Source organism: Carettochelys insculpta, chromosome 10 (genome assembly GCF_033958435.1).
Source record: "Carettochelys insculpta isolate YL-2023 chromosome 10, ASM3395843v1, whole genome shotgun sequence".
In the NCBI taxonomy this organism is placed as follows: Eukaryota; Metazoa; Chordata; order Testudines; family Carettochelyidae; genus Carettochelys; species Carettochelys insculpta.
In genome coordinates, this window is record NC_134146.1 from 38,071,116 (window position 1) to 38,089,756 (window position 18,641).

Genomic DNA, 18,641 nt, shown 5'->3' on the forward strand with positions numbered 1-18,641 from the left:
ATGGAACATTTCAGTTTCAAGGACTATCAAAATGATTTATTTTAACTAGAAAATTTGGAAACAAAATGTTTCCTCATTTCTGAATTGAAAATTTTCTGAATATTTCATTCTGCAGAAAAATACAAAATAACGATACATCAATTTTGTCCATATATGGGTTTCAAATTACGATTTAAGTTACAAAAGTGATTAGAGTTATAAAAATAATGATTTAAGATATAAAAAAAATTATGTGCTAAACGGACACATTTACTTAAGATTTCAATTGAATTCAATAGGCTTTGGATTAGTTCCAAAAGGATTATATAGGCTTTGCAAAGAAAAAGAGTGACTGAAATAATAGACTCGCAATAACCCATTCACTGATATATTTGATTATTGGGAGAAGGAAGAAAGATTGACCCAATACACTGATTTCCAAAGAATTCCATGACTATTAGACCAGACCTTCAGTGAGCGTAAATTGGCACTGCCACATTATGTTCCATATAAATATGCTGATTTATGCCATCTAGCAGGGCTCACAGCATCACCAGGCCCCCGGGCAAGGAAAGGGGTCTGCTCTACACCTCCCAGAAAGGGCAGCGCCTGTAGCAGAAGGGGCGGGGCTGAGGCAGCTAGCTCTCAGCTCCGCCTGGCCTATGGCGCCCCCCCCACAGACTACGGCACTCCATCAGCAATTTAAAGGCATGGGGCTGGGAGCTCTGGGCCCTTTTGTATTGCCAGGCCCTGGGGTAATTGTACTCTTTCTCCTCTACTCACCCCAGGTCCCCAGTAGGGCCTGACACTAGCCGAGGAGCTAGGCCAACATTTTTACATGAAATGCCATCGTTAAAGGGCATTGTCTAAATACAGTAAAAGGCGTTTAAATATTAATACTCTATTAAATGGATAATAATTGGATTTCAAGCTAACGTGATTCCTGCCGCAGCTGTGTTACAAGATACTCAGAAATTAATGACTACTTTATGTCCATCCTGCCTCTATTGATCTTCCCAAATGCATTTTAATTGGGACATCAGGTGACTGGCCATTCTCATGCTGATGTGAGTTTCCAAAGGAGAGATGCAAAGGAGCAGAAAACACTCTGGGAACTTCACTATCACTCTGAGACACTTTGCCTGTGTTTTATTACTAACAGAACAGGTGGTATCCACATCAACGAGTGAATGCAGCACACTATTTCTATGCAAGCCTCAATTTGTTAGTCCCTAAGGCTATTAGCTACGCTATAGTTGCTATTTTGGGATACATTTGTATCCCAAAATAGCAACACCATAGCTATATACAGCACTATTTCAAGTATGGTATTCTGGTTCCGGTACCCCTCATCGTACAAGGCGTAGCAGAAACTTTGAAATAGATGCTTATTTTGAACTTCAGTGCCATGTGGATGGTGCCAAGTTTGAAATAAGTTAAACTTGAAAAAAAATTATGCACTTTGCATTTCACAGATTGCATAAATTATTTTGAGTTATGGCTACAGTGTAGCCCTAGTCTAAGGGTATGGCTACACAGCAGCCTTATTCTGGGATTGCTTTTCCAAAATAGCATATTTTGAAATAATGCTGCTACACACAATCTGCATTTCGAAATAGCACTTAACTAGTGGGGAAATAAAGTGGTTCCCCAAATTTAGTGGTGCACTATGCAGTACTCTCCATATGCCTACAGACAGCCCTGAGGCCACCCTTGACAGTTGAAGGTAACCTATGTAACAAAACTGTAGTTGGGTCAGTCCCAGGATCATATGCTTAAACTATGTTAGAAAATCTGCCCAAACTTCCATTTAGTTGCGACACTTGGAGACTTCTTCCAAGACCTCAGGAAGAGGAAGAGCTCTGTGTAGTTTGAAAGATTGTCTCCCTCACTGGTTCAATAAAAGGTACTATCTCGCCCACCTTGTCTTTCCACTGAAGAGAGTTCCACTCTCTCCAATGGCCATTTGGTGAAGGCTCAAGCAGAATGCAGAAGCAAGGTGGTGTCTTTTGAAGAATTTAGTGTCTCTGAAAGGTCCTTTGCTCCCTGTGAATGTTGTCATTTCATGTAGGTTTCCCTTACAGCTGTACTAGGATTGGTTCTACAAGACACGCCATGAGAAAGACAAAGCCCCTCTGGAAGCCTTTGATATTTTGTAATCAGAATCCCCTTAGAGTGACCCTTCATATTCAGTTGTACATGAGTGATGCAAAAACAATTTATTCCTTCCAATCCTCACTGCTGTTACCGCGGAGCTGGGGTGTAGAAGAGCACTCCCACAGGGCCAGCCAAATGTTCCATCTGTTCTTCGGGCTTGGTTTGGGTGGTTCAGTTACTTGGATCTCCCATTCTGGGTATAAGGCAATGTAAGGCAGCTATTTACCAACTATGGCAGGCTCAGAGTGGGGTTACTTCATCATGTCCATTGATACACATGACAGAGAGTCAAATTCTGCTCTCCATTACACTGTTGCAAATCTGGAGTAACTAATGAAGTCAATGTCAATGTCATTAGTAGTGTTGTCTCTTCAGCAAGAAGTTCAGAAATGGAGTTTTTATGGAGATCTTCAGGAGCAGCTCCTGCCCCATTCCTCAAACAAGTGATCTTATTTGCATTCTTGGGAGTTCATCAGGACGGCTTTCTGTGTGTGCGGGGCCTGCAGGATTCAACCCAGAGTGAACATATGACAAGAAAAGCTTTTTAAAATAATTAGTTGTTGCATCCTTTAAAAACAAAGCCCTGTAATCACTGCAATGGGGGAAACTGTGTGGGCACTTTGAAACAACTCCATAGATTCAGCTACAGAGAACAATGGTATGCATTTAACTATCTAAGGGCGCTTCAAATAAAGAGACAGAGTGATGGTAAAATCCACCAGGCTGTGCTAACTGTGCCCTCAAGTGCATATTTTTCCCTTCCACATTTTGCATTTAATGAGGGAACAATATTTCTTTTTTGTTTTTCTGCCACTGCAGGTAAGTTTTTGTCCTCATGAGGGATAAAGGGGGCGCTGCACATCATGACTCAAATATTTGTAATTTGGCCAGATGGAATGGCATCCTACAAGCATTTAAAAAACAATAGCATTAAGTGTGTTAAAAGAAGCCCTACTGCTTTTTTGTGACACATCACACCTGTAACTTATGCAGATTAAGCCCTATATCTGGCCTGTGGGTGTTAAGGGATGGCTTTCAGTGCTGGGGATGTTAATGTCCCTTGAAGTGATCTTGTACTATTTACCCTTATGAGGGTTAAATAGAACACTAAGGTTTAATTTAAAACCTTCCATTTTTAAATAGAAATAAAATTTGCAAAGCTGTGTTTGCCTTGGTTAGTGTATGCACACTGACATTGGCATCTTTGATAGTCCCCTATTAGTCCATAGCGAGTATCTAAGGTCCAGTGTATTATTTATTTGTGTTACATATCTCCATGATGCTCTAGAAGGTTTGGCTTATTAACCTCTTCTCCAGAAAAATAAACCCTTAAAGACCAAATCTGAGGATAAAGGGATATGTACCCATTGAATCTTTGAATCTTTATAGGACTTTACATCCCCAATGATTAGATGTGTCAAAAAAACTAGAGAAAAATCTTATTTGTGTACTGATTGTAGGAAATGTGATGTGATTTCACTCCTTAGCAAACTATGATCTTCTACCATAACTTAGGAATGCCTTTAGGTTGTGATCTCAAGAATACAACTCAGGACCATAACCTTTGCAGAAAGTCAGGTATTTCTGTTCTCAGGGCTGTTCTTCTGTCATTACGTGCTAGTACTGCATACTGCCATCTCCACATGTATGTCCACCCCCCCTCGATGCAAAGACTATAGATATGAATAGCAAAAGACACTAAACACAACTAGCTGGATTTTTTAAAAGCCTGTATGTCAGCCATTCCTCTTCCTCTTGTTCAGTGACCACCCCACCAGAGAAGGATCCTGCTAAAGGACAATGGGAAATGCAGAGTAGGGAATTTTCCAATTAAACAGATATAATAATTACCCAGGTAAAGATTTCCGAGCCCATTCCAGCTGCCTTTACATACACGTTGTGTTGCCAACACCATCATGATGATTCTTACAGTGTTTCATAGTCTTCTTGAAACCATAGTGCCTGGAGTCAATTGATCAGAAGAAAAGTTCAGTTTTCATCCTTTTCTAAAAAGAAGTTTCTATGCCCCCTGGGTGCAGAGAAAACTTTGAAAGCATGACTTGAACATTGCCAGTCCTATAATTTTTGAGTCCTGACCCAGGATTTTTTATTTTTTGGGTTTGGGGCGATGGTCCTTTCCCTGAAGGCATTTGATGTTTTGCATGTACAATGACTACAGAACCAGGACTTTTGAAAGTGTGGAGCAATGCATAGAAAAGAGAAAACAAAGACCATGGCAATGGAAGAGTGGCTTTCTTAGCTACCTTCACTGTCTAAATACATTTAAAATAATGGCAGAGAATCCCACATGGTGAAGAACTAGATGAGACATCAGGAAATGGGAGCTCTCTCTGTCATTCCATTTTTGGAAAGTGTCTTTGTAAAACCAGAGCAAGTTTAACATGCACTAATGAAACTTCCACTTTACAATTTAAAGGGCTAGCTTATTTACGATAAGAGCAGGTACTGTTCATTGATTTATCAGTGCAGTTTTGGCTGTATACTGGTAACATTACATACTTTTGTAGAACTGCCCATGTAAGTCAACTACATAAACGGTTTGATGGTCTGGCACCCAAAATTAGAGTCTTTCATTCCTAAGATAGTGGGTTAGACTAAACCTGTTCCGGCTGTGATCCATCCTGATCACTACGGAATGGTCTGGATGAATGAACTGATGGTCTCAGTTCACTTACTAGCCCTTTTCCACTTAAAAAAATAATGTAAAAATCAGCACTAGCTAACACATTATTGGCACTGTGAGGATATGTCTACACTATGCCTGGGATCAACACCGCAGACATCACTGGCATCTATTTATCATGTCTGCTTAGATACAATATATTAATCTCCAAGCGCTCTCCCCTCGACACAGGTACTCCACCCAAACATGAAGAGTAGCCGGCTCTGACAGGAGAGCAGCCCCTACCGGCAAGACACCATGGTATGTATGTTGACTTAAGTTAAACTATTTGCCTACCTGAGGTAGATCAGCAGCATTGCGTATTGTAGCCCACACCTTGGATAAAACACCAAGAAATGGCTGGACATGTCACCCTTTGAAATGTCTGTCCATCTCAGAGGTAAGGCACATTGTCAGAGCAGGGAGGGGAAGTTTACACTATTACTCCCTCGCTTGGAGCTGTCTCTTTTGTGGCTGAGTCTAGCAATTTTTACAAGAACTAGAATCTTATATTCATTGTTATGAACCACTGTAAAACTGGGCAAAACAGAATGGTCTTTCGTGGGATGGATACATGGTTCTCTCTTCCTCTCCCCAAATGGTGAGCTGACAGAGCAAACTATTGTTTTTTTCTGATACTCATCTATGAAATGACAGTATGGACTAATCATTTTTTCCTTTGGTGTTTAGATAGGTCTTGTTAGAATGAGCAACCAGTTACTTCTTGTTTTTTCCACAACTTGCTGAATTCTCCTGGGTTTTTTTCATTTGGACTCTTTGGTTATGGCTACATGGCAGGATACTTTGTATCCCAGAATAGCTACTCCATGTCTTTGAAATACACCTGTTATTTTGAAATAACAGGTGCACTATCGGCATCCCGGTAGTCCTCATTGAAGGAGTAAGGGATGCTTCGAAATAGTGCATTATTTCAACATTTGGCACTGTTTAGACACCACCAAATGTCAAAATAGCCTATGTCAAAATAAGATACACAATTTGCGTAGCACAAATTGCATATCTTATTTTGAGTTTGGGTACTGTGTAAATGTAGCCTTCCTTAGCTTTGAAGGGCACTTACAATGTACAGCAGATTGTATTATTGTTAAAAAAAAAAAACTATAGAAAATAGTAGGTGTGTTTTTTTTAAAACTATACCAAATCTAACAGCTAGTTAATTACCAGGAGTATATCTTGAGAGGAGAGTTTTATGTAAAAGAGATTCCCACCTATGTACACAGTTAACAGAAATATTGCCATCTACTGGGACATAAGAACAACTAGCATTGTGTATAAGGAAAGAGTATCAATCATTATCATTGGCATATTCTGGACATGGCTTCTGTAGTTGCTGATCACAACAAGCAGGTCTGAGCACCATCTGAGCTTCAGCTTGCCAAATAATTTGCTGCAGAAATGCAATGCAAAGACTGAGGAAAAATCTCTGCATCTGCTTCTGCTCATTGAACAATCAGAACCAATGGGCTCTCTGTAGCACAGTCCACTGTTCTCTGGTTTACAGGAGACTTTACGCAAAGCAGCAGTTTTAAGTATTTCAAGTGTGTATGTCTAAAGGTAGCTCGCAGCCCCTGGGCTGTGAAGGCTGTTTTGGGGACCCGTTGTGTCTGTATCTTTTATATTCATTGCCCCACTAGTGTTTCAGTATGGCTATGTTAAATAACTACAAGTGAGCTAATGTGATTTGGTAGTTAGCATGCTGATATGAGCGTCAGGAGCCGTGAGTTCTAATTCTCATTCCCTAGGACCAGGGCAAATCATGTCATCTTGGTGTATATCTATTTCCCTTTGTGTGCCTTGTCAATTTAGATTCATAAGCTCTTCAGGCTACAGATTGCCTCTTTCCATGTATCTGTGCAGTGCTTAGAACAGTGAGGCTTAGGGCCTGGTCTGGAAGAGACCTTTAGAAGCTATTCTAATGCAAATATTAATAAATATAGAACATTAATTCATACTCTGGCTCCTACAGAAATCGCTGAAGAATGTAAACAAAGGGAAGGATGATGTGGAAAGGCAAGACAGGAGAACAGAGGGAGAGAAAGGATGAAGATGCCTTTCACCCTAGAGATAGGAATTTAAGAAAATCTGGGCAATGTTGCAGTACCAATGCCAGGGAAAATGAGGCTAGTTCCTGTTATGTCTCATTTACTGCAGTCACTTGCAGATCATTGGACTTAAAACAGCAGTGATGTGAAACGAATAAGGAAATAAAAGGGAAAGGGCCCAGTCTGCTGGTAACATGCAGTTTCCTTCATCCAAGATAAAACAAAAGTCTGAGAAATGAAGAGAATAAGGTTGAAAATATCTTTGTAAAATGCCTTGTACAGGATATAAATTTAAAAGAAATTTCAGCATGCACACTGACCTACAGAGTGGGAGGGGCCTCCCTCAGCTTAAAGCCCAGACAAGAATGCAGGAGTCATGATGGAGATACAGGCCACACCATGCAGTGGTGACCATCAGCTGATTTGGCTTCAGGTTAGAACAGAAATTAAAGTTAATGGGGTGGTGAATAAATATGAATAGACTTTTTACAGGCAGATGCTGATATGGTGGGAGATGGAGGAATTCAGATCAGATAATCAGATGGTACTGCTACCATCTGATTGGCAATGGCCATTGAGTTCCTAAAGCCCAGATTCTCATCTTTATGCAGGTACCTCTCTTTCACTGAGTGCTTTGAAATTGGGACAGTCACCTAAATTACTTAGAGCCATGGGAGTTGAGCACCCAAATGCCTTTAAATATCTGCCCTTCAGGGCTTTTGAAAAATGATCCTTGATCAGTGGCTAGAGTGCTGGCTATGTAAACCAAGGGTTGGAGCTCAATCCTAATGGGGGCCTTCCAAGGGTCTGGGGCAGATTAGATTTGAAAAAAAACTGTCAGGGCTGGTAATAGGTCCTGCTATGAGTGACTGGCAAAGGATCCATGGAGCGTCTTTTAGCAACAGGTGCAGTGTAACCTTGCTGGTGGGAAAGTATTGGAAATACTGGTGACAAGATAAAAACAAAAAGCAGTCAAGTAGCACTTCAAAGACTAGCAAAATGGTTTATTAGGTGAGCTTTTGTGGGACAGACCCACTTCTGAAGAAGTGGGTCTGTCCCACGAAAGCTCACCTAATAAACCATTTTGCTAGTCTTTGAAGTGCTACTTGACTGCTTTTTGTTTTGATAGTGTATAGACTAGCACGGCTTCCTCTTTGTTACTGGTGACAAGATAGTTTACTTACCATTTAGACACAATCAGTATAATTTCACACAGGTCTGTAGCCTGCTGTCATAAAAGGAAATCCTTATCTAAGAAACCTGCACAAATCTTTTTGAACGGGCAGATAATGATGAAGCAGTGGCTATAATTTATCTGGATTTCAGTAAAGAGTTTGATATTGTCCCATGCAGTCGACTCATTTACAAGGCCAGGAAGAATGATGCTAAGGGAGATTGCATTGACACTCATTAAAAACTGTTTCAAAAAGTGGTACCAGATGGTGGCAAATCAGTTCAGATGAGCTTCTGCACAGTGCTGCAAAGCAACTCCGGTGCTGCTCTACCCTGAGCATCCTTACGGCATGCGTCTAAACGGCACCACATGCTGATATAAAGCCCTATTTTGAGGCATCCCTGTACTCCTCATGCCATGAGGTGTAGAGGGACCCTGGAATAGCATTCCCATTATCTCGAAAACTGTTTCAAGACAACGAATGGGTTGCATAGATGCAGGCAGCTATTTAGGAATACCGCCATATTCTGAAACAGTACCCCCCCGCCCGGCTAGACATAGCCTGAGACTATTAGTTTTAATCTGTTTTCACTATAGCCACCATTTTGATCTTAGTGCAAGGTTCCTTTCAAAACAAGATGCCACAGCCCAATGAGATTTTCTCAGTGAGGTGTTTTGAATAAATCTTTTTGAAAAGGTAATAGTCTTAATAAATCTGGGATGCACAGGAAATACAGAAGAAAACCCAGCACCATCAAATTCAGAACGAATTGAATGATTGAGGCTCTTTAGGGCAATAAGCAGTTGATGCAGTCCAACTCAAAAAAGAGTAGAAAGTTAGCAGCTAGGTCTGAATGAATTATTCATTATTCTACACAGAGTCTGGTTCCACAGCCACTCTCATCCGTACCCATCTGGAGCTCAGGAGAAATTCCTAGAGCGTGTAAATGGGTATAATTGCTGATCCTGTAGCAGGAAATAGGTTTGTAAGCATTTCTATTCTGTACAATTGATATCATACAGATAAGGTCTGTGAGGAAGCAGAGTGGAGATATATATCACAGTGAACCATTGGAAAGCTGATACGGTCTCTTGAGGGAACTATCATTTTTAAGCAGAGAATGTATTTAAGACAAGACCAGCAAAAAGTGCACTACAGCATAATACAATGCTGCCTATTTTGTGACAATTGAACAGTGAAGTGAAAATTTCAGCAGCCCCTTCAGCTGCTGTCACTGAAAGGAGAGCTCAGTGCAAACACACAGGTGCATGCCTGAGAAATTAGGAGAGGTTCCATAACACCTCCTTCCAAATATTACCCATGTCATGTTCCAAAGCACAACCTCGCGTGCGGGTCATCTTGTACTATGATCGTTACCGTGCTTAGCTGGGAGCCCTAATTACAAATCAGCATCAATCTAAACAGTTGTTGTTTGGTTCCCACCTCCTTTTCCCAGTGCCCATAAATTTTCTTTGTCATTTGGCATAAGCCATTACCTTAAATGCCTATTTTCAGAGGCAAGTGTAATTCTGGCTCTTTGGTTTTTGTAGCAAAGGCATTAATTGGGTTGCTTAAATGCTGTGTATTCAATATGGTTCAAGCTACAGCAACATAGCCTTTCACAGCATTATTCTTCTTCCTGCACAATATTTGTATTCTTGTGTGAGATATTCAGAGTAAAACTGTAAGCCAAGTATCCCACAGCAAAGGCAGTACTGTGCGTTTGAACTGCTCCACTGGCCTCTCATTTGCACTGCTAGAGGTACATGTTCCTACTGACACTGAACAAATTCACACAGAGCTACTGGAGAGGTTCTTCCTAGCATATCAACTAGACTCAGTGGTGCATAAATATAATACATAGTCTGTGTTAGAACCTGTAACCTCTGGATTAAAAAAAAGGGAGACTTTCTTATGGTGCACAATGACATGTTTTTTGAATGCTGGTCATGTTTAGTATCTACCACCATCTAGAGGGCAACAGCTGCATAGCTCTTGTTTTCAGAGATGAACCAAAAAAAAAAGTGTGTGGAGTTATTACACCTGGATATTAAACCCTTAGATATGAAGCACGTTTATTCTGAGCCCTTTGCTTTTCAGAGAACCTATATAAACCTGAGCCACAGGGTATGTCTACCCTTGGGAGTGAAGTCAAATTTATTGAAGTTGATTTTTTAAACATTAGATTTTTATAAAGTTGAAGTTGAGAGTCCACACCTGCTCACAAAGTCAATTTAGTGTGTCCCCAGTGAATTGTCTAAGTTCGACTGTGGCTGCAATGCATTGTGGGCACCTATCCCACAGTTTCTGCAGTCCTGTTTCATTTTGGGTTTATGTGCCAGTGCCTTGTGGGGAAAAAAAGTTGCCACAAATGGTTCTGGGTGTCTGATGTGTAGAGTATGGGTATGAGTCCCTTACTGTAAGTTAGCTGAAATGCTCCAAAATCTTTGGATTAACCGCCCCCCCACACATACACAGATGAACTCTTTCTAGCCCAAAATACAATAAACCCTCACTTTATGCATCTTCAGATTGCGTGCAACTCACATGAATGCAAGTTTCACACAACTTGAAGATGTGTGGCTGTCAGCCTGCCTAGTTTCCCACAGCTGCAGTCACCGAGGCAGGCTAACAGCCCCTTCCCCCTGCCTTTGCAGAGCAGTGCTAGGCACTACTTTGGGAAGGTAGGGGAAAGGCTTTTACTTTGCCTAGCTGTCCCTTGCTGCAGGCAGCCTGGGGGGCTAAAACCCCTTGTTCCCTCCTCAAGATGAGACAGCCCCCTGCAGCCCCAACCCATGCATGGGGCTCCCAGCCCCTGGCACAGTACAGCCCCGCACAGGGGTCGGATTCACCACCCCCGCCGACCCTACTCCAACATCCACAGACCCTGCTCCAACCCCTGCACACGCCCCTGCTCAACTCTACCCTCCCGCTCCCGCCTGCAGCCCTATTCCACCCCAGGCTTAACCCCTCATCCCCAATCCAGCACCCAAACACTCCGACTTACCCAAAATTCAGGATACGCGAGGGTTGCAACCCTGGTGCATCCCGAGGGACTACTGTATACCTGTATATGCTAGCTGCCCATCACCATGGTATCTGAGCACCTGACAATCTTTAATGTATTTGTCTTCAGAACCCCTGTAAAGTAGAGAGATGCTATTAGTCTCTCTTCAAAAAAAAAAAAACAGTTTGGGAAACTGAAGCAGAGAGTGACTAAGTGACTTGGCCAAGGTCCCACAGGAAGAATGTGGCAGAGCACACTGTTGAACCCAGGTCAGTCATAAGCTAGTGCTTTAGTTAGTGGACTAACCTCTCAATCAGCAGTGCTGTCTATAAGATGCTCACAGTACCGATGCTGGGGTGGCCAGTACAGCAAGCTACAGAGAGAATAAGATGGAAAGAATTCTGAAATGGATAAACGCCTGAGGGCGATAATTTCAGGTGACCCAGTATTGTGAATCCTCAGGTTCTTCATTGCCTCAAGGAGTTCAAGGCCTGTTTCCTACCTCCCAAGCTGTGTAAAGACTTGTCTTCAGTGCATAGTTAACCTGAGTATAGCCCCTAACTCACACAAAGACCATCCACACACAAAAACCTTTAACTCCAGTGTGGTGGTATAACCAGGAGTTGATGGGCTACTCAGGGAGTACAGGCTACTGGCTGAATTAGCATTGCTCTGTAGGGCTAACACAATTATTCTGTGCAGCCCTCATGCTATTTCACACTGTGGCTGCTTTCATGGGAGCAAGGTTAACTCAAGAGGGGTTAATTCAAGCACAGATTAACATCCATTAACTCTGCAATGAAAACAGAGCCTTAGTGTAACCTCTGTTAGACATCTCATTCCATTCTACCTACAAAACCCAGCTCTTTAGCTTCATGCCTTCTGCTCCAGAGGTCTGTGCAGTCTCTTGAGTCAGCCAAGACTACAGCCATGACAGAAATGGGGCTCACACAGGATTCAACATGCTGTGGGCTTAAGGTGCTCAAACAAGCTTCTTCTGTCCAGAGTAGAGTGTAAAACCCATTGGTCAGTATGTTTTATGCATCCTTTGCTTTTCCTTACCCACAGCAGGTGGAGAGTCTGCTGTTGTGTTTCATACTGTTACCTCTGGAGCTCCCAGATTACCCACCTGAGGTGCCAGTGAAAAAAGGTTTGGACAGTATATAAGAAGAGGGGAACCCCTCACCTCCCACTGCTTCGTCAATCAATCGTACATCCCAAAGATGGCTTGTTTCTGAAGTTGTCATGGTTTACATTTGATATAATCAAATCTGTGTTTTGAGGACAGATTTGCCCAAACAAATCCTAAACTCCTGTAATGTTGCAAATCTATCTTTCAGACTATATATTTTTTTAAAAAATCCAGGTAAAATAATGCTCCACTTAGAAAGGCACCTGTGATGTCAAGTTACTGTGCTCTAGCTCAGTGTTCCTCAACTTTACAAAAAAAAGTAGCCCTTTAAATAAATAAGTACCCCCAATACCTACAATTTTCAGACAAACCATTTTTTTCTACCCTTGCAATGCATTTGTTTAAAAACATAATTGTAATTGGTTGTTTGGAATAAATTTCCTATAGGCAATAAACTTGCCCTCGTACTTATGACTGTACAGAAAAGGATAAATTAAAAAAAATAGATGAACATAAAATAAGCATTTTTTATTCATAAAAAGGTTGAGAGGAACTCAGTTAATGTACACTCTGGAAGAGCGCTGAGTACCCCCATAGATGTAACTTGCTAATACAGCCCTATCTCCAGATCTGATGAAGTAGGTCTGCCCCAGGAAAGCTCATCATATAATAAATTATTCTGTTAGTCTTTAAAGTGCTACAAGACGGGATTTTTGTTTTGTTAAGATACAGATTAACACAGCTACCTCTCTGTTGCTAATCAAGGAAAGGGAAGAGGATTTCCCTCCAGCTGTGGGCACTGTTTTGAACACGTGGTATTTATGAAGAAATTCTCACTCTCCCATTCCCCACTTAAATCCTTGCCTGATAGAAAAACAAAAAACTGATGGAGACATATTAAAGTTGGGGGGATTAGTAGCAAACGGTACTTACGTGAAGAATTTCCAAAAGGGGTAACTGCTCGCACCCATCCTCAGTCCATGGGAATGGCTTTGGAAGGTGTCATTATAAATATGCAGTAAGAAAGCTAGCAAGCCGTTTTGCACAAGTAGGTCCCTGCTCTGCTTTCAGATGTGTGTGCAGAAAGTGAAGGGAACTGCACTGTGTGAACAGGGATAGAAACCAGCTTTTTGGAGACACTCAAAGAGGTGAATACCAAACAAGTATAATTTCTTTATGTTAAAACAAATGGCTGCAGGCAATCCAAGACCATCTGCATTGTGGGTGCTGACGAAAACCTTCTCCTTCAGATGGTTGGTGCTGAGGATTGGTGTGATACCAGTTGTGCATTGTTCTAACTACAACTTAACACGAGCCCTGCCTGTTGTTCTCAGTCTGTGTTATCTGGTACAAAGTTTCTGTTTCCTCCCTTGTGCTTCTCATGTGCCTGCGCTCCTGTCACAGCATGGTAACAAGCCTTCGAATTTTCTATCTGCCTTCTGCCTTCCCAGCCCAGTGGAGAATCAGGTGTTCCCAGTTCCTATCTGTGCTGCACTGTAAACCATAGTGTCTCCCACCAATAAGAGCCTTCTTATGATGTAAGACCCATCAGCATGCACAAAACTTGCAAGGCTTCCCAGTGGAGATGTACGCTACAGAAAGGCCATTAGTAGCAAACTGCACAGCTGTTGAACAGCATGCTACCAACTCTTCCATTTCCTCTTGGGCAATACTGATCTCAAGATAACAGAGACCAATGAAGCCAAAACAACATTAGTATAGTGTTATTCCTTCCTTTTGTCCTCAAATACTCATTCAGGGTATGCTTAATTATTCACACCAGCTTGACTGCTGAGAAAATTATTCATCTCTGTTCCTGGCTCTAATCCATTTACCATTTCAGAAAAGTTTCTCTTTAAAAAAGTAGTAAGATTTTTTGCAAAAATTTAATTTATGTACTAGCTTGAACTTTAATAGGCCTCCTTGTTGCAATCATTCCAAGCTTTATGTGCCAAGTAATCAATCAAAGCAATGGAACTAATTTTGTATCTGTCACTTTTGATTTTTGCCAATAAAAATGAGCATTTTACTCACTGTGCTGTTGTGATTCAAGCTCTTCAAGCCTTCATTCAACTTGCATCAGTGCTTCAGAGACATACTTGAAAATCTGAAGAGATGGCACAAATTGCAGAGAAACAAACACTTTGATTTTTGGGGAATAAATCCTCCCACTTGTTGTTTTCTTTGAGTCTTCAGAGCTGTCTCCACAAAACCTCCTTATTTTCCCCCCTTCCTCTTCCCAAACACCTAGAATGCTGTAGTAATTCCAGGCATACAAAACCATACAGTTTTACAAATATCAGAGGGATAGCCAAGTTAGTCTATATCTTCAAAACCAAGAAGAGTCTTGTGGCACCTTATAGGCTAACAGATATTTTGGAGCATAAGCTTTTGTGGGCAAAGACCTGCTTCGTCAGATGCTCTTGTCTTTGCCCACAAAAGCTTATGCTCCAAAATATCTGTTAGCCTATAAGGTGCCACAAGACTTCTTGTTGTTTTTACAGTTTTACAAGTCAGTGAGAGTTCAGTAGATGAGTGTTCTAATAGCGAAGGCCAAAGAACTGGCCTCACAATATAGCTCTTGAAGGCAGATGTGCTAACAGCCTGGAGGAGACAAATAATTCTTCTTCTCTTGCTTTCTCTCTGGCATATACAGCGTTGATCCACCTACAGAACAATTTCCCTATTGGAGGAAGCAGGAACTGGGAGATGATCTGGCTGCACAGTTTCCCTTGGTGTAAAGAGAGCTGGAGAAGAACCAGTCCATTACATGCAGCAGTGATGCCAGCTGTTGTTCAAGATACACACGCTTCCTTTTCCCTCAGCAAAGGCTGAGGGTTACAGGAATGCCAAGCTGTGTAACTTTTTCATTTGAATTCTACATAGTTGGTGACATCCAGGCCCTGCTGAAGTCAGTGGGTGGAGAGGGAGTGATCCCCTCTTCCTCCTTGCATGGTATGCAAACTGTGGATTATGAATCAGAAACTACAGCTCAAAAACCCAAACCAGGTTACTAGCAGACATGGATGAAATCATGCTCAGCATGCACAGTTTTCTGTCTGAAGGAGACCAGTAACCATGCATTTGATGTCTCTCTTTACAGTAAGCCTGCTTTACATCAGCATAAAGGGGCCTTGCTGTAAATGACAGTCAGACCCATGATTCTCCAGTCAGGGCCGTTTCTTCTTGTGCATCAACATATCCACACACTGAGATAGCACACATTCCACCTGCACTTAGAATAGGAAACTACTGTGGTTGCTTGCAGATAAACACTGACCTTTTAAACAAGGCCACAGTATATTATAACAATAATCATTGCAAGTATTTCCATGACCACAAAGTGACTGACACTCAGTGCTATTGGGCTCTTCTCTCTTAGTTATCTTTATTTCCAAGACTAAAGAAGTCTGATGCAGGAAGTATATAATTAGCAGTGAGATTAGAAGTCAGAGTAGGAAAGACTTAAGGTGTCATTCACAGGCAGCTTGCTTTAGTCCCAGCTGCATCCAGCCTCACTGAAACTCCTTGCTGCCTTATCATGATTTATTGTGCTTATCTAGGAAACAGATGGCATTGGAAAGCTTTGAAGTTGGATATGCCTTGGGGCATGGGCAGGTAAAGTATTAGATACACAGAAATTAGCATTCTTCTGCTTTTGCAAAAGGGTTTGAACAGGGCTGCTTAAACATAAAAGCAGTCCCGTAGCACTTTAAACACTAACAAAATACTTTATTAGGTGATGAGCTTTCTTGGGGCCAACCCACTTCTTCAGGTCAGTGCTGTACTGGAAATAGCACAATCTCCAGATCTGAAGAAGTGGGTCAGCCCCACACAAGCTCATCACCTAATAAGTTATTTTGTTAGTCTTTAAAGTGCTACAGGGCTGCTTTTATTGTTTTTGAAGATAACAGACTAACATGGCTACTTCTCCATGACTATTGACTTTCCCAGTGTAAATTTCACTTTCAGTTTAAAATGTTTGGGGAGCAACCACCACAGAATAACTTCTATAAAATACTTCATTTGGATACTTCCTTCAGACTTGTCTGTTTTCCCAAATAAGTCCAGGGAGACTTCAGCTCCATACAACATGTGTCCTTTATTCTTTAAACATTTTCCCATCACCAATATGCAGTCTTCACATGTCTCTCACCTATCACAGGCTAGGGTCAAAACCATTTTCAGAGCTTCCACCTCCCTCTCTAGCTTCCCCCATACCTGTCTTCTTTCCAGACTTTGTTGCTCCTGATTCACCAGGCAGGAAGGTGTTGCCAATCACAAAGAGACATAAGGCTTTTCAACCAGCCCCAATCTATCCCTCTTGAGTGGCCTTGCAGGGGCTGATTAGCTGAGTTTGCAGCAACACCCTGCCACACGCCCCCCCCTAGCACTGAAAGCCAGGCTTGGTCTTGTTTGGCCCTGCTTTCTTCTACCTGGGAAGGTATTCTAAAGGAACCCCTCATACTCACCTGGAGGGTCCCTGGGCCCATCTTTGTGGGGTTAACCACTTCTCCACTCACAAAACATACACCAGGAAGGAGGTGAGAGGTCCCACATGTTACAACAATGCAGAGGTCCTCACACCAGTCACAGCCTCAGGTCTGTTGTCCTGACTGCCCCCTGTGCTTCTTTTCCTCTGGCAAGAGATCAGGGCTAGGACAGACCTCACCCAAGCTGCCACATGCCTTGGATTTGGGTGCCCAGCCCAGCAAAATTCAGCCCTCTCTGGCTGGGTGGATCACCTTCAGGCCTTCCTTAGATCCCTCTCTCACAGCCCCAGGGTCTCCACCCCTAAGGATAACCCAGGGTGATCCTTTGGTCCCCCTTATACTCCTATGTGCTCTCTTCTCAGGTGGGGATGTTTAGGGTCAAGATCAGTGGTCTTCAACCAGTGTGCCATGGCCTTGAGAACTGTCCAAGAGTGCCACAAAATGATGTCAATTTCTCCTTGCTGTGATTCTTTGAAAAGCCACCACAGGGGGGAAATGGATGACTCATTGCCAGCTGGGGCTCAAGCAGCAAGCCATAGCAAGGGGGAAGGAGCCGGTTGGAGCTTGGACATGGTTTAAATGCCATGTCCTAGCTCCAATGGGCTGGTGGGGGGGGGGGGGAGCCTTTTTCAGTGGCTACTCAACATCCCTAGCGTGGGGTCTGCAACACCTCCTTCTGCTGAGTCAACCACTGCAGGGTTCTCTTTATCTCTGGGCCACCAAACTGTAGCACCAGGCCCAAAACTGTTCTCCCAAATACATCCAACAAGATTTCAGCCCTGGACAACACCTGTGTCCTTTATTCTTTAAACATTTCCCCCCTACCTCTGCCTAACTACATACAGTTTTAGAGTTTTCTCATCTTTCACAGGCTGGGTCAATCACCAGCTAGAGGACTTCCACCTCCCTCTCTGACTGACCTTTCTCTCTAGCTGCTCTTCTCCTTCTCACTCCTTCCCAGCTTTAGTAGCTCTTAAGCATTCAAGCTGGCGGGTGTTGCCAATTGCCCGGCAAACATAAGGCTTTTCAACCTATCCCCCTTGATTGGGGCTGATTAGGTGTGTTTGCAGCAGCACCTGTCATAGATATTGTAAACCTGTGTTTCTGAACTTTTTCAGGTTGGTCTCCCTTTATTCCACGTCAAATTTTTTGACCACCCCCTTTCATTTAGCATGGAAGTGAGAGCAAAATATGTATCCATAATAACAATTATTGGATTATATCATGCATTGTTCTGTATTCTGGGAGGCTGACAAAGACGACTTGCCCTTGATGGGGGAGGGCAGGAGGGGAGCAAGATTTACTTTGCTTTAGATTGCAGTAAGATTATTCTGTGCCTCACAACCTGTAATCTGTGGTTCTGACCTGTAGCCTCTCTTTCTGTCCTGCTATAGAATGGGCCTCACCAACAGAGGAAGTGATAGAAATGTGTACACTACATGTCAAAACTTGTATTTATAACATTTAAATGTGGGGCATGATGTGAGCGCCGTTGTCAGGGCCAAGCATTTGTGACCACACAGCGAGCTGCTCAGCAATAGGTCTGCATCAGAGACCAATTTGAGGCTAGAACAGATCAAACTGCAAAGTGGGAGTCCATTACCAAACTGAGAAAGAATGGAATGAGAATCAGGGTGAGGCTGGGTTAGGGTCCCTGAATGGTGGGGGTGGGAGGGCCAGTCAGTAAACCAGAGTCTGGGTGAGGTGCTGTGCCTAAGTTGAGAGTCTGGATCCAGGTGAATCACAGCAAGGGGAGGTGAAGTAGGTTCTAGGGCAGAAGTGCACACTGAAGATCTGCTTTGCTCCCACTTCTTTCAGAAATGACTTCCTGGTTTATATAGGGAGTGCCAGCCACTTATGAAATTGCAGAGAGCTGCCATTGATGCCTCTTAGGGTGGGACTTCCTGTATTTCCCCTTGGTCACAGTCCTGGCCGCGTCTACACGTGCACGC